We start from the raw sequence: 17202 nt of genomic DNA on the forward strand, positions 1-17202 counted from the left end.
ATAATATTATTAGTTAATGCCCCACACCTCCTGATGTCTACTCTTAAATAAAATATGCCATTTTATTTTCAACGATTACTTCTACACTGCGGTGGAAGTAAAGGGAACAAGTATTGTGGATCATTATCCTAAAGAAATAAATTAAATTTTAATCTGCTCTGTTCTGATTGTCACTAAATTAAGTTGTTGTTTTTTTCAAAACATACAATTCAGATAAAATGGTAATCTTCTTAAACAATATTTTATGTTTGGAATCTATCAAACCATTAGCATACCCAGATATCCACAATATGTAACACCCACTGTTCAGTATTCTTTATGGAATGTAAAAGAAACACACAACTCAAAAGGTTTTCCCATTACATAAAACTCCTCTATGTATATTCTCTAATTACTGATAAGAAGCTGTTTAACTTAATTCTTTGAATAAAGGATGAATCATGCATCTGGTAATATTTCGATACATATTATAATGTCAGATTTTTGCTGCAGAAAATAAAATTATCCCTACATACAACGTCTACTAGGGTACATCAAACACCAGTAGAGTCAGGCGAAGAAGGCAAGTAAAAGGTGATTTATGACTGTCTTAGTTTTTGCTGTAATGTATTAGGGTATATTCATTTATTATGCAGTTCCTCATTATGACAAAAGGCATGAATACTGAGTAAATGGGAGTGTGGGTCATACAATGGGGAAGAAAAATATTGGTTAGAATCTCTTTCTGTGTAGTTCTTCCTCATTCCACCATGGAGTGGGAAAAGTCTGGATGATGATAATGATGATGAGGATGATATTAATAGTATATTGTAAGAGGACTGAAGACAGTACAAATGTTTGTTTAAGAACGGTAGCGATTATCGATTAATTTCAAAATACATTTTATGGCAGCTTCAATGTGTTAACCCTTTGAGATTTTCTGCCCTCCGCCGACTGTGTCTATGCAAGATTCAGCCGGATACAAATAGAACGCGCTGTCGCGCAGCAGTAATTATACTTAACCCTTTGAGATTTTCGGCCCTCCGTCGATTGTGTCTGTGCCAGATTCAGCCTGGCACACATAGAGTGCACCGTCGTGCAGTGATGTTTGTACTTAATCGGCCACTGTACACTAACTTTTTATGGTTGACAAATGAATGTGGTACCATTTTAAAGCTGAATAGTTGCTTTATATCGTAGTATGGTTGAAATAGGTAAATATGGTAGCTAAAAGGCCAATAGGACGAGTAGAAGTTAGCTGGAAAGGAAAAATCGCACACCCTTCCATAGAAAAATCTTTGTAAAAAAAAAAGTATTAGCGTTACATGAACTTTGTTTGCACCGTGTCAATCTATAGTAAATTACCTTTCCTTTGATACATAGGTTATGGCAGTTTACGCTAGTTTTCACAGAGAAAAGTGAAAGCGCTCGCTGTCACACAGGCAAATATGCATGCTGGTAATACTGATATTATTCATGGTAAAAGCGAATTTATTATGCATATCTGTCTGATGTACTTGTCAATGTAAAACTAAATAGTTGGAAAAGGATAAACAGGACAGTGTATGTAGAACAAGCCCAGATAGGATATGGAAAACATGCAAAAAACAGATGTTGTTTCATATGACTCGAAATCGAGTCATCAGAATCTCAGCGGTTGGATTTACGATGACTCGAAATCGCGTCTTCGGAATCTCAAAGGGTTAATCGGCTACTGTACACTAACTTTTTATGGTAGACTAATGAATGTGGTACCATTTTAAAGCTGAATAGTTGCTCTGTTGCGTAGTATGGTTGAAAAAGGTAATTACAATAGCTAAAAGGCCAATAGGACGAGTAGAAGTTAGCCGAAAATAAAAAATCGCACCCCCTTCTGCAGAGAAATATTTCTAAAAAAAAAAAAAAGTATTAGAGCTTTGTGATATTTGGTGGAATCATGTCAATCTACAGTAAATTCCCTTTCTACTGATATATAGGTTATGGCCCCCCCCCTGTGGTGGGGGGGACACAATCTGGCCACACGATGGAGTGGTACTACTACTCTGCAGCCAGGTTGTGTTAGGAAGAATACTGCCACCATATTCCCTGCGTGTCGTAAAAGGCGACTAAAAAGGCTGGGGTGAGGGGATTAGGGACCCCCTCCTCTGTTTTTTAGTTCCTAAAAAGAGGCAGGCCAGAGAAAGGGATGCGGGATTGAGTTATCCCCTTACCCTGAAGATTGGGTCTATGAATGTGCGTGGATGTAGTATGATTGAGGCTGAAAGGGAGGAGATTGGAAGAATGTTTGTGAGAAGAAAGCTTGATGTGTTAACTTTGAGTGAAACGAAGATGAAAGGGAAGGGTGAGTCTATGTTTGGAAGTGTGACTGGAAGATTGTCTGGTGCTGATAAAGGAAGGGCAAGAGAAGGTGTGGCCTTGTTAGTGAGTCCGGAAGCACAGCAGCGTGTGATTGAATGGAAGGAGGTGTCATCGAGACTGATGTGGGTGAAAGCGAAATTTGAATGGGAGTTGTGGGTGTTTGTGAGTGAATATGAGCTTGGTAGTGAAAGGGATGAAGAAGAGAGGGAGTCTTTCTGGAAAGATGTTGATGAGTGTCTGCAGAGTTTTGGAGCGAATGTGAATGTGGTAATGATGGGAGATCTGAATGCTAGGGTGGGAAATGTAGCAGTTGAAGGTGTAGTTGGTATGCATGGTGTGCCTGGAAGAAATGAAAATGGGGAACGAATGATAGGGATGTGTGTTGAGCAAGAGATGGTGCTTGGAAATACGCTGTTTGAGAAGAAAGATATTTATAAGTATACATGGGTGAGACAGGAGGGTGGAAGGGTTCTTGATAGAGCTTTGATGGACTATGTGGTTGTGTCTAGGAATGTAATAGGAAGATTTTTGGATGTGAGAGTTCTGAGAGGGGAGGGTAGTGGTATGTCTGACCACTACCTGGTGGAGGGAAAGTTAAGAGTGGGTATGAGATGGGTGAGAGCTAGGAGGGTTAGGTGTGGCAGGGAAGTTTCGAAAGTGAGTTGGATAAAAGAGAGAAAATGATAGAGTATCAGGAGAAATTGAAAGATGAGTGGAACGCAGTGAAAGATCAGGAAAATGGCAGTGTGAAGGAGGAATAGCAGTTGTTTAAGAGTGCTGTGGTGGGGCATGCAGAAGAGGTGTGTGGTGTGAGACGTGTGGGTGGTGGTGTAAGAAAAGGAAGTGAATGGTGGTACGAGGTAGTAAGTATGGCTGTGGCAGAGAAGAGACGTGCATATGAAGTGTGGCTGCAGAGGAAGGATGAGGTGTCATATGAGAGGTATAAGGAAAGGAGGAATAGGGCGATAAGAGCTGTGCGTGATGCTAAAGTGGCAGCAGATGAGAGTTGGGGTAGGTGGCTGACTGAGAATTTTCAACATAATAAGAAAATGTTTTGGAAGGAGGTGAAAAGGGTGCGAAAGGGAGAGTCGGGGAAGGAAGAGCGAATAAAAGCAGAGGATGGAAGGATGTTGAGATTGTTGCAGTGAGGAAGAGATGGGCAGAGTATTTTGAAAGATTGTTAAATGTAGAGGAGGAAAGGGTGGCTGAGATTGTGGCAGATGGAAGGGTGCAAGGAATAAATGTGTTGGGAGAGTTGAATGATTCTTTGATCATGAACGAGTAAGTGGAGAAGGCAGTAAAGGAGATGAAAACAGGGAAAGCTGCAGGTATGGATGGGTGTGCTGTTGAATGCCTGAAGGGTGGTGGAGTGACTATTGTTGACTGGTTAGTAAGATTGTTGAATGTGTGCTTTGTGAAAGGTATGATGCCAATTGACTGGGCAGGTGCTTGTGTGGTCCCGTTGTATAAAGGCAAGGGTGATAAGTATGAATGTACTAGCTTTAGGGGTATAAGTCTGTTGAGTGTTGTAGGTAAGGTTTATGGTAGAGTGTTAATTATGTGAGTTAGAGAGGGTACAGAGGGAGTAATTGGTGATGAGCAGTGTGGCTTTAGGAGAGGGACATGATGCATGGATCAGGTGTTTGCTGTGAGACAAATGTGTGAAAAGTATTTAGCGAAAGGCAATGATGTGTTTTGGGCATTCATGAATTTAGAGAAAGCATATGACAGAATTGATAGCGAGGCTTTGTGGACTGTTTTAACCCTCTCAGTGTCAGTCACGTGATTCGCATGTCATGTGGATTTTCTCAATTTGTTCAGTCACGCGAATCGCGTTTATAAGCACAAAAAAATTTGCCAAAAATTAAGTTTCTGGCGGATTTGTGTCAAATTTTCGCGTGTCGTAGCGATTGTAGCGCTTTCCAATGGTAAGGCATTGGCAACGCTGAGCTGCCTCACGGGGCCCAGCATGTACTGAGAAACCTCAGTCTCTTCCAAGCAGCCAGGAGACCATGAAAAAACACTGAAAAGTTATCCTTTATGTGAACTGTTTATAAAAGGTGCAGCGATTTCCAGTACAGAAAGATATAACATAACATGTGTAGTGCTGCTCTCAATGGAAGGTGTTGCGTGACAGTGAATAATATCTCTTCCTTTTCAGTAGAGAACCTAAAAAACTCAGACTTGATTTTCTGTATCAGTGATTGCCAGGATGGAGAAGAAAGGTCTGTCTTCTGACCGGTGGCAAAAGGTTCTATTTGAGGAGGAGACCGAGAGTGAAGTAGAGGATGAGCTGAGCGATGTCCCAAGTGAGGAGGAATGGGACGAGGTCCAGGAGGATTCCCCTCGGGCGGCATTGCCCATGCTACAAGAACGACGGGGGCAAACACCACCACCACCAGTGTCAGGACTATCGGCCCAATCATCGTCTTCACTTGGACGACAGACATTGCCTTTGCTTGGACCTCTCGCTCCTACAGCCATCATGGTCTCTCCCCTTCAAGCCTCTAGTTCCCCCTTGGCCGAACCTATGTCACCAGAAGCTGGGCCAAGTTACACAGACACTGGCACCTGCACGGCGCGCACTGTCTGCGGCGCAACTAGTGCAGAGGCGACTGTGTTGTCGTCCCCTGCCCGGTCGACAAGGGCGCTGTCTCCAACAGAGATAATCCCCCCCGACATTTTCCAGCAGCAGGAGACAGTCTCGTCCTCCTCATCGTCGGAACCCTCACCACCTCAATGAGGTCGGCGTGGTCCACGGCCCGGCTATGGGGGGCGGCCAAGGGGTGTTCGAAGAAGCACAAGGGTGTTGGTACACTGACCCACTGCAACCACTGCAGAAGGTGTTGCCACAACGGATCAAGGATGGAGCAGTGGCCCTTTCACACCAGCTAATAGGCCCTTCACAGGATCTCCAGGAATGAAGGTGGATTCACCAACAACTCCTCTCCAGTTCTTCCAGGTGTTCTTCATGAGGGAGTTGTTGACGTATTTCACCCACGAGACCAACAGCTACGCGTCATTCCTGGGGACTGCGTAGGACGCATGGTTCATCTGCAATGAAGAGGAGATGGCCAAGTTCCTGGGGCTTTACTTTTTCATGGGGGTTATGAATCTCCCGGGCATCCGGCACTACTGGATGAGATCCCGCCTCCACAACTACCCCCTTTTTATGCAAGTGATGAGTGGAAGGCGTTTCAGTGTGATTCTGAAACACTTCCATGCGTTCAATTCGCTTCCGATACCCCAGGACAATGAAGACCGGCTCATCAGGGTTCGCATGGTGATGCAGTACCTCCTTCAGCGGTTCCAGAACACCTACTTAACTGAGGAGCACCTCAGCCTGGACGAGGGCTCACTGCCGTGGAAGGGGCACCTAAGCTTCCACATGTACAACCCGATGAAGCCCTCAAAGTATTCCATCAAGCTGTATATCCCCGCTGAGGCTTCCTTGGGTTACATCTGGAATTTTGAGGTGTATACGGGGCAGAAGAGGACACAAGAGACCACCGTGTGGAACCTTGTAGAACCGCTGAAGGATCAGTGATACAGAGTTTACATGGACATCTATTATAACTCTGTATCCCTGTGCAAATGCCTCTTCAGTGCAGGAACCTACGTGTGTGGGACCCTACGCCTGGCAAGAGGAGCACCAAAGCAGCTGAAGGACATCGCCAGGACCACGAACCTGCAAGTGGGGTGCATGACACCGATGCACAAGGACAACGTGATGGCGTTGCCGTGGAGGGACAAGCTCATTGTCAACATGGTCTCAACCTTACACAGCACAGGCACCATCCAGAAGCAGGTTCAAAGGAAGACCAGGGCTCCTGAATGGAGGACAACCTATGTCCAGGAGACCATGGACAAGCCCATCGTGGTGGATGACTATAATCGACACATGAGTGGGGTGGACCACTTTGACCAGATGGTCCAATACTACCCTATCCAGCGGCAGACCATGAAATGAACTAAGAAGATCACCTTCTACTTCATTCACATGGCCATTTTCAATGCATTCGGCCTGTACAAGAAGTGCTCACGCGGGTCAGTCAGTCTGCTTGAATTCGTGGAGGAGATAGTGGACAAGCTCCTCTACTTTGTTGAAGCAGAGTGGCCCGCATCAGGGCACGTCATCCACCATGACCCTGACCTTCCAACCCGACAGCCAGCAGGACATCCAGCACCTGTGACACCTGCTGCAATGCCAGCACATGTGCCATCACCATCGGCTCCTGCACCAACACCACCATCTCCAGGAGGAGGGCCAGGACAGGAGTCAGCACCACCATCGCCTGCAGGACCAGCACAGGTGCTGAGAGAACCTTCACTGGTTCCTGGTCCGTCGGGAGAACCTGCTGCTGCCGCCATGCTCGGGCCTGCAGCTGCACCTCCAGGACAACAGGACCGGGGAACGCCAGGAGGACAGCCAGCCAAGCATCGTCGTTTCATCGATGACAGAATGCGGCTGGATATGACACTGGGCCACCGACAGGAGAGGATCCCCAACTGGAGGAGGCTGCGGTGCACCCTGTGTTCCCTGGCAAAGATGAGGAGGGACACAAGTCACATGTGTCCTGTTTGTGATGTGGCACTGTGCGTGGGTGATTGCTTCAAACGGTTCCATACAGAGCGAAGTATTCCCTAGTGCAATGTACACAGACACACAGACACACAGACACAAACACACACACACACACACACACACACACACACACACACACACACACACACACACACACACACACACACTACCACACTTACACACACACTAACACACTTACACACACACTAACACAGACACACACACACACACTAACACACTTACACACACACTAACACAGACACTCACACACACACAAACACACTTACACACACACTAACACAGACACTCACACACACACACACACACACTACCACACTTACACACACACACACACACACACACACACACACACACACTACATACCTCCTCATCTTCCAATTCCACTAGGTCCTACAACTCAAGCAACATCCCTGGAGGAAGTGATTTCTCCAAATTTTGTTGATATGTATATTGACCTATTATCATTACCCCTATAATTTTCAGGCAAATAACCGTCTTCTCCTACATGTTACACATATGACAGAATGTAAAGCTGCATTAGCAGTAACATGGAAAAAGTAGTATTCATGTGTAGTAGGTTACAACCATAAAAAAACAACCTTGGAAGATTTTACAGTCTGTACATAAAAAAAAAAAAAAAAAAGGGGGGGGGGAAAGAGCATAGTCTTTAGGCAAATGGGGAGAAAACATTTTTTTTTTTCCCTCGCTAGCGGTAAACTCGGAAGCACTCGGAGGAGTAATCTCATTTTGTCGGCCAATTACTCGAAAATTATTGGGCATATCGACTTCCTGTAAGAACCCTGATAAAGAGCAGTAAAATCTATGTATGTTCATTTGCATAATATAAGCCTTTGGGAGCATTTTCTGTTGGAAAAGTTGGGGGAAGAGCCTTGGCTTTTTTTCCTCGCTAGCGGTAAACTTGGAAGCGCTCGGAGTAATTTCACTTTGTTGGCCAATTACTCGAAAACTATTGGACGTATCAATTTCCTGTACAAACCATGATAAAGAGCAGTAAATTCTACGTATGTACAAGACATAACAATGTAATATCTATGATAAGAAATCGTTTTTACGTAGGCGGGAATGTTGCATACGCTATGCGCACATCACGAAAGTGACGTACGGACGTGAGTTCCCAGTCGTTTTTGGCGATTTACTCGAAAACTATGAGGCATAACGAAATAATTTTTAGGTCATTAGAAAGCTGGTGAAATTCTGCATAATATTATGGAATAAAAACATACCATCTGCGAGAAAATTTCAGAGTTTAAGCTCTTGATTTTTATCAAAAAATGGCTTAATTTTTGGCTATTTTCTCGAAATTACAAATCGTATCACAACCGGATTTGTCACTTTAGAAAGCTGATGAAATTCTCTATAAAAAAATCATATAACATTTTCCTGTATGATGGAAAACATTCGAATGGTAATGTTGGAAAGCGAACGTGACGTAGCTAAATGTTTATTCACGGCCGCCTAATGTTGTTTTATTCGGGTTTTCCTGTTTTTTTGTGGTGCATATCAGGTAGAACAAACATCGACGAATAAGATGACATAGGTTTCATGGCAGTATATTGATGTTTGGGTGGTGAAAATAAGGAGAGAATACGTGTTATTTGCAGCTTACAGGCAGCAAGGCTGGGTGGCTTCACAGATAAAGTCGTGTGCCGGAAAACTTACTGAAACTTATTGTGCGCGAGAGGGTTAAGATTGTATGGACTTAATGGTAGGTTAACTGAAAGGGGTGAAAAATTTTTATCTAAATAGTAGAGGGTGTGTAAGAGTGGGAAATGCTGTGAGTGACTGGTTTCCCATGAGTGTGGGGCTGCGACAGGGATGTGTGATGTCACCTTGGTTGTTTAATATTTATATGGATGGTGTTGTAAGAGAGGTGAATGCAAGTGTTTTAGGTGGAGGTCTGAGTCTGGTGAATGTCGATGGTGGAGAGTGGAATCTTAAGCAGCTGCTGTGAGGATGAATATAGTTTTGAATGGCGAGTTGCTTGAGGAGGTGGAGTGTTTTAAATATTTAGGATCGCATGTTGCTATAGATGGAAGAATAGATGCAGAAGTGAAGTTTAGAATAAATGAAGTAGGAAAAGTGCTGGGAGGAAAGAAAAAGTGTTTAGATGTCGTTCGCTTAGAATGGATGTAAAGAGAAGGCTGTATGAGGGTGTTGTGGTATCGACTGCATTATATGGGACTGAAACATGGAATATGGGTGTGGCAGAGAGGAAAAGTTTGAATGTAATGGAGATGAAGTGTCTGAGGAGTATGTGTGGAGTGACGAGTATGGATCGAGTGCGAAATGATGAAGTGTGAAGGAGAACTGGAGTTGTTCGGGAGATGGCTGGTAGAGTTGAGCAGAGGGTGTTGCGGTGGTTTGGGCATATGGAGAGAATGGATAATGAGCGATTGATGAAAAAGATAACTAGATCTGATGTGAGAGGTGTAAGGCTGAGAGGGAGACCACGAATAGGATGGATGGACAGTGTGAAGAGAGCACTGGATGAGAGAGGGATGTCTGTTGAGCAAGGAAGAGTGGCTGTGCGTGACAGAAATAAATGGAGAGAAATTGTGAATGAATAAATGATGATGCAGCCCTGAGGGGATATACTCCCGCATTTGGTCTGATCAGCTATTCAGGTCAGGTGCGAGTAAGAGGATGGGTCTATTATGATGTGGCAGGGGTAAACCAGCTCTGCTGTCAGGCCCTGCTGTGGATGTCACTGATTGCACTGCGTAGTTGACCCATGTGTGGTGTGGTGTGGTGAGGATCTGTCCCTTCTTCCATTTGGGGCAAGATGTGAATGACTGTTTGAATGGATGAGTAAATGGGGAGTGTGTCGTCCTGTCTCGGCTACCTCCCTTTCCTTGGGGGAAGCAGCCTAGGTATATAGATAGACAAATAGAAAAACCTATTGATTATGCATATCTGTCTGATGTACTCGTCACTGTAAAAACAGGCAGTTGGAAAAGGATAAACAGGATAGTGCACATGGAACAAGGCAAGACAGGAGATGGAAAACATGCAAAAATAGAAACATTGTTTCTTATGACTTGAATTCAAGTCATCAGAATCTCAACGGTTGGATTTATGATGACGCAAAATCACGTCATTGGAATCTTAGTGGGTAAAATACATTTGTAACTCTCATCACAGTAAAATGTAAGTGGAGGTCACAGGAGGTCATCACTGAAGTCAATGGCTCATTTCATTACAACTTATTCAAATCCCAGTTTGACACCCACTCTGCGCCACCAAAGGGAAGGAGACTGATTGATGAAGTATTAGATACAGTGAAGTCAGGAGATGTGGTCAGAGAAACCAAGCATTGAAAGGGAGGGAAGCAAGATAAAGGTGGGGAAGTATGGGTGGAGGAGATAAGGGGTCTGTCTCAAAGTCTACATATCAGCCATAGTCACCATCGTGCTTTTTTTTCTTACAGTTTGTCTACCTAGCCATAGCCTAACGCCTTAATCCCGTAATGGGTGGCCGAAAATTTTCGCGTTCATGTCATCCCGTCCATTGCCTTTGGTTGCCATCCTTCCGATTCACACCTCCTTCTCTCTCTTATATCTCTCAACTCTATCCCTCCATCCCATCTTCAGTCTCTTCTTCTCACCTATATATCGTTTCGTTTCGTTTCGTTTTTAAAGGCTCCAACATGCTTGCATGTGTCGGCCTTGGTCACCTAATGGCGGCTCTCCACGCTGCACGATCCATTGCAGCCTCCCTGTTCAGTCCCTTAACCCTAAGGTCACACTTAATGACCTCATCCCATGTCTTTCTTGGTCTACCCCTCATAACCCCACCCCCAATATTAACACTTCTCACCTTCCTCACCCAATTATCATCCCCCATCCTCTCCACATGTCCAAACCACCTCAATCTACCTCTCCTCATCACCACACCAGTACACTCCAGTCCCATCCTACCTCTCAACTCTTCCATTGTAAACCCAGCCCCTCCAGGCCTTGGACGCAGGGACGCACTGCACATCCACCTAATCATTGTCATTTCTGTATGTCTGAGCCGGCGAATATCTTCCTCCTTCATTGCCCAGGTTTCACTGCCATACAGCATTACACTCCTAACACATACTGCATACAAAGACCCCTTAGCAAGTAGGGAGAGCCCTATATATATATATATATATATATATATATATAGTACCAGACGCCTTAATCCCGTAAGGCGTGGCCACAAACAAATCGCTTCCATATTGTCCTGTCCTCCCCATTTCACTGCCTTGCTCCCAGCTTAAACCCCTCTCCCTCATATACCTCTCAATTCCATCCCTCCATCACATCCTTGGCCTCCCCTTCCATCTCCCCCCTCCATATATATATATATATATATATATATATATATATATATGTGTGTGTGTGTGTGTGTGTGTGTGTGTGTGTATATCATCATCATCATCATCAGCCGTTGTGGTCCACTGCAGGACTGGCCTATCCCTACCGAAGCAGGGACGATACAGTCAATGTATCTCTACCCAGTGGCTTAGGCTGTCTGGTAGAGACTGTATGTAAGGTGAGAATTGCCTGTGAGTCCTGTGAGTGTGTTGTAGTGGCTTTGGATGTGTGTGTAGTCTGTGATCCAAGTGTAATCGGCCTGCCTTAAGCCAATTGGGTACAAGCATACTAGCCCCTTCCCACAAGATGACGCAATGCGAGTCATAATCGTTGTAATCTGTTGAGTAACCAATGATGCAACATGACCCAACTTCCCTATAAATGGTCGTAGAAACTTCTCCTGTGGATGGATTTGTGTCAAATTTGGTTGAGTCAAAGCTGAGGGTAGCCACACCTAGGGGAAATATATGGCAACACCTGGGAGCCTATCGAAGGGGCAAGCGGCCTATATTTAGCTCAATATTCTCCTGGCAATCAAGCTCGAAGGGTGTGTGAGAGCGTAGCTGGGCATTTAAACCTGCATTTCCTACTATCACACCGTCCGTACCTTACATGTGTATAGTGATTTTGTGTTATATATAGTGCAGTGTACTTGTGCAGAACATATGTAAGTGTTTCTTATATATTTTCAGAGAAAGCCAGATTTGAAAATTCTTAACTGATTTTTACCATTCCCCTGCAGTTATACACTACCGGAAAAATGCCTCACAAGGGTTTACCTGAAAAAGAATATATGAAATTCTTGTTCAGTGGCGTTGAGAGTGAGGAAAGTAGTGATAGTGAAACAGACAGTGAATATGTTGAGTAGGACAGAGTGAGGAGCAGGAGAGCAAGGAGGAAATCTGACACAAGGGGTGATAAGAGCAAAGATGCAGTCAAGGCCGCAGCGATAAGCACAACAGAGAGTCGCAGTAGCACCATCACTACCACCATTCCTTTCATCACTGCCACCACTGGTGTAACTACTGCTCCTGTTACTGCCATCACTCTGACAACAATTTTCACATCTGCCATCACTTTGGAGAAAACCACCACCCCTGCCATCAGTCCTATCACCCCCGACACCATTGCCATCACTGCCACCAGTCCTGCCACCACTGGTGTCAGGCCTGCCACCATTGAAACCACCCTGACCCTCGAGACTGAGCCACATTATCGCCACCTATCTTCCATCCCCCCACCACAAACACTGACATCTTTCCCCCCAGACTCACCCTACACTCGCCACAATTTAACCCGCCCCATCCCGACCACTTTTCCACCAGACTCCCCCCAATCTCGACCATTTTTGGAAAAAATTTTTTTTTGGCTCAAACCTCCGCTTTTGGTGAGAAACGTCGAAAATTCATAGAGAAATCGCTCACCTGAGGTTTAAAATACTCGATACAGGTAGGAGTACCTCCTAACCTTACTGGGTTTTCTAACAGGCTGGCACCAAAGAAAACGAGTTCTATGGAAGGATAACAATTTCACATCACTCATAAACGGTATTTATTTATTTACTTGGTACGAATTTATATGTAGTACGAGAGTATATTGGTTTTCAAGCAGTAATAGAGGCATTATAAGCATGGTTTCACTCACCAACTCATCACCATACCTGACCTTTTTTTCCCACATTACCTGATCATCATTTCTGACTGTTTCTTCCTCTAATGCTATGTAAACTTTGTCCTCCACATTGTCATCAATTGGGGAATCACTCTGGCCCTGAATTTCATACCGTGGCATGACATGGCTTTACTGGCCAGGTCACTGATAACAGGTGAATTACTGAGACAATGGCATGTGGGGGGGGGAGGAGGTCATGCTGGGTAAGGCATTGTCCCTGCCTGGCATCTTGTAGAGGAAGGTGTCACGTGTATACGTACCAAAAATCACTTGCAAAAATTGAAAATTGTGCAAATTAGGGACCTTGCAATTGATTCGCGTTAATGTACGTCGACGGGATTGGCAGTGATAAAACGTGTGGACGTTAAAGAACGTCAACGGGACGCCGCGGGTTAATCCACCCGCATCTCACCACCCATCCAAGATATTTCCATATCATCCCCAGCTAAATCTGGAAAGTCACTGTCCCCTTCAAACTTCATTCCCCCTGAATATAAGCAAGCATCATCAGCAGCAGCACCACCACCACCACAACCATCTGCTCCACAACATCTTCACCACAACCATCACCACCTCCATTTCAATCACCACAATTACCTGAACCTTTATCCACCCAGCTATCATCAACACAATCATCATCACCATCTCCCTCCCCACCACAAAGACAAGGGGGGCATGGGCCTAGGCAAGGTAGTGGTGGGCGGCCGAGAGGTATTCATCTGTCCCGGGATTGTGTGTGCCACACACGTACACAGCCAAGCATTTCCCCATGTGGTGAGCGTCATGAGGAAGCTTGAAGTTCTGGATCATTTTTACTCAATGCTGGCCCCTTCATTGAAACCCCAGGTTTGAGAGTGGCAGAACCAGCAACACCACTCCATTACTTTCAACTTGTTTCTACCAGGGAGTTGCTCACCTACCTGACGGTCGAAACAAGCAAATATGCCACGTTTCTGGGGACTGCACTAGATGTTCGGTACCTTTGCAATGAAGAGGAAATGGCTTGGTTCCTTAGATTATACTTTCTTATGGGGATTTGTGAGCTGCCAACCACAAGACACTATTGGCCTTCATCAGAGGTTCACGAATACCTCATATTTCAGCGAGGTATGAGTGGAAAGCACTTCAGGTCCATCCTGAAGCACTTTCATGCTTTCAATAGTCTCGCCATACCCGAGGGCAATCAGGACTGGCTGATAAGGATTCGCACAGTGATGCCGTATCTCCTTCAGAGGTTCCAGGAGGTTTACATCCCGGGTGAACATCTTAGCCTGGATGAAGGATCTCTGGGTTGGAAGGGGCGGCTCTCCTTCCGTGTATATAACCCTAAGGAGCCCCAAAAGTATGCCATAAAACTATACATCTTGGCTGAGGCAAGGAGAGGTTACATTTGGAATCTGGAAGTATACACGGGGGAGATGAAGTCTCTAGAGAACACAGTGTGAGGCCTCGTTGAACCTTTGAAGGGCAAAGGATACAATGTGTATGGGCAATTATTACAACTTTTCATCACTGTGCAAACACCTTTTAGCAGAGGGAGTGTATGTGTGTGGCACAGTACAACTGGCTAGGGGAGCACCGACAGAGTTGCAGGACATCAGCAGTGCTAAATGCCTTCCTGATGATGGAGTGGAAGCTAGACACAAGGGCAATGTAAGGTTGTTGTTGTGGAAGGACAAACGTATCATAAGTATGGTGTTCACTTTCCACAGCGACACCACCATCCCTAAGTAGGTGCATGGGAAGGTCAAGGGTCCAGATGGGAGATTCCACCATGTTCTGAAAACAGTGAACATGCCTGTCATGGTGGAGGACTATAATAGGCACATGGGCGGGGTGGATCATTTCGATCAGATGATCCAATACTACCCTGCCCAAAGGAGTACAGTCAAATGGACCAAGAAAATGGCCTTTTATTCATCCACATGGCCCTGTTCAATGCCTACATCCTCTACAAGAAGAGCACCAACAGGCCTATGACTCCTGGAATTCCAGGAGCACATATGTCACAACTCCCGACATACCAGGAGGAGTGGCCGGCATCAGGTCATGCCCTTCACCATGCCCCTGACCTTCCCTCACGACAACGACCACCTGTACCTGCAGCAACCTCTACATCAACTGCAGCCTCCACTCTACTTGCAACAATCACTCCATCTCCTGCAACAATTGCTTCACCTCCCGCAACAATCGCTCCACCTCCTGTAGTAGCTGGCCCATCAGGAGTAACTCCACCAGTTACTGCCACGACTGCTCCACCTCCTGCAGGAGCTGGTCTGTCAGGAGTAACTCCACCAGTTACTGCCACGGCCGCTCCACCTCCAGCAGTAGCTGGCCCATCAGGAGTTACTTGGCCAGCTCCTACCATTGCACATCCAGCAGGAGTACAGAGGTGAGGAGATGGAGGAGCACCGCCGTCCAAGCGCTGTCGATATATCATTGATAGGACACGCTTGGACTCAACTCTGCACCACACCCTGGAGAGAATCCCTGACAGGAAAAGGCTGTGGTGTGTGTTGTGCTACTTCAACAAGAGGAGGAAGGACACCAGTTATATATGTCCTGTTTGCGTTGTGCCACTCTGCACAGGACTGCTTTCATCAGTATCATGCTGATGAAAGCATACAGCAGTAAATCATATCGCAAACACACACACACACACACACACACACACACACACACACACACACACACACACACACACACACACACACACACACACACACATCACAAACACACACACACACACACACACACACACACACACACACACACATCACAAATACACACACACACACACACACACACACACACACACACATCACAAATACACACACACACACACACACACACACACACACACACAACACAAATACACACACACACACACACACACACACACACATCACAAATACACACACACACACACACACACACACACACACACACACACACACACACAGGCTGTAATCGTTTCTGTCCTCCTCTCTGCAGCTCCATCTTCTCACACAAAACACTACAACACTGCTAGATGACGTGAGTAACCAGCTTGTTTGTCTAGTTTTTATAGTATTGTATTGTAAGGTATAAAATGTGCTTACTATGCAGTATATTTCTCATAGGGAAAATGTGGTGGATTTCATTGTTATTCTCTGTCATTATAATTGTAAAGTATAGGCCGTATAAAAAATCTGAAGAAAGCTTGATCGAGCTGATGATTTCTTATGCATACTTTTGTAAAGCAAAGTAACCTATGTGTGAGAATAATTGGGGAAAAGTTATGAAAGACGAACATAATACTCATCCTATGGGCCTGAGTGTACGTGCTGTCACCGTGCACAAACCGTGTGCAACCCATCGTAACCTTTCAAAATTCATTTTCTCAATAACAGTAAGGCTTATAACACTGTCAGTTATATCATGGCCTTCCTTAACCTTTGGACTACAAAACTGGATAGAATTTACATGTATGTTTGTTACAGTGTCACTAACAACATATGAAGTAATAAATAAGACGTTTTAGGGGATTTTCATCGTTTTTTTTTTAATTTACTCAAAAACTATTGGACATATCAAATTGAAACTTTCACAGATGAAAGATGGTGAAATTCTGCATATAGACATGTTCTTTGCAGCTGCACGTCACGGGAAAAATTTTTCACAGTGATGTTGGGAAGTTATGAAAAGCTAGTTTTCATGTAAATAAGGTTTATTCAGGCTTCATTTCTGTACATTTATTCATCCGTTTTATGTTTTTTGTCTTGTCTTATAGTATAAACATCAACGAAGATGATGGGAAGCGATTTATAACACTATAAGCACTTTCCAAGAGCAAATTAGGCCATAGAAATTTTTCCCTTGCTGTGCGAGCGGGGCCAACCAGAGCGAGGTTTTGGTTCTGTGCATGGAACCGAAACTTACTGGAAACTTATGGTGCACGAGGGGGCTAGTATGTGACACTGGTTCAACCACAGCACCCTTTGTGTCTGCCAAAGTGGTCAGTGGCTCGGTGAACACTTCCCGATGTTTTTATAACTCTGGCGGGAGGTGAACCCATGCCCATCAGCATGCGAGACGCACACTCTACCACTCTACCACAGAGGCTCCATATATATATATATATATATATATACACACACACATATTTATACCAGTATCATTGCCATTGTCATCATCGTAAGCCAGTGCAAGTCCACTGATGAACAGAGGTCTCCTCCAGTCTTC

This window comes from Coenobita brevimanus, chromosome 46 (assembly GCF_032717465.1).
Source record: "Coenobita brevimanus isolate Jiangsu-jjx chromosome 46, ASM3271746v2, whole genome shotgun sequence".
NCBI lineage: Eukaryota > Metazoa > Arthropoda > Malacostraca > Decapoda > Coenobitidae > Coenobita > Coenobita brevimanus.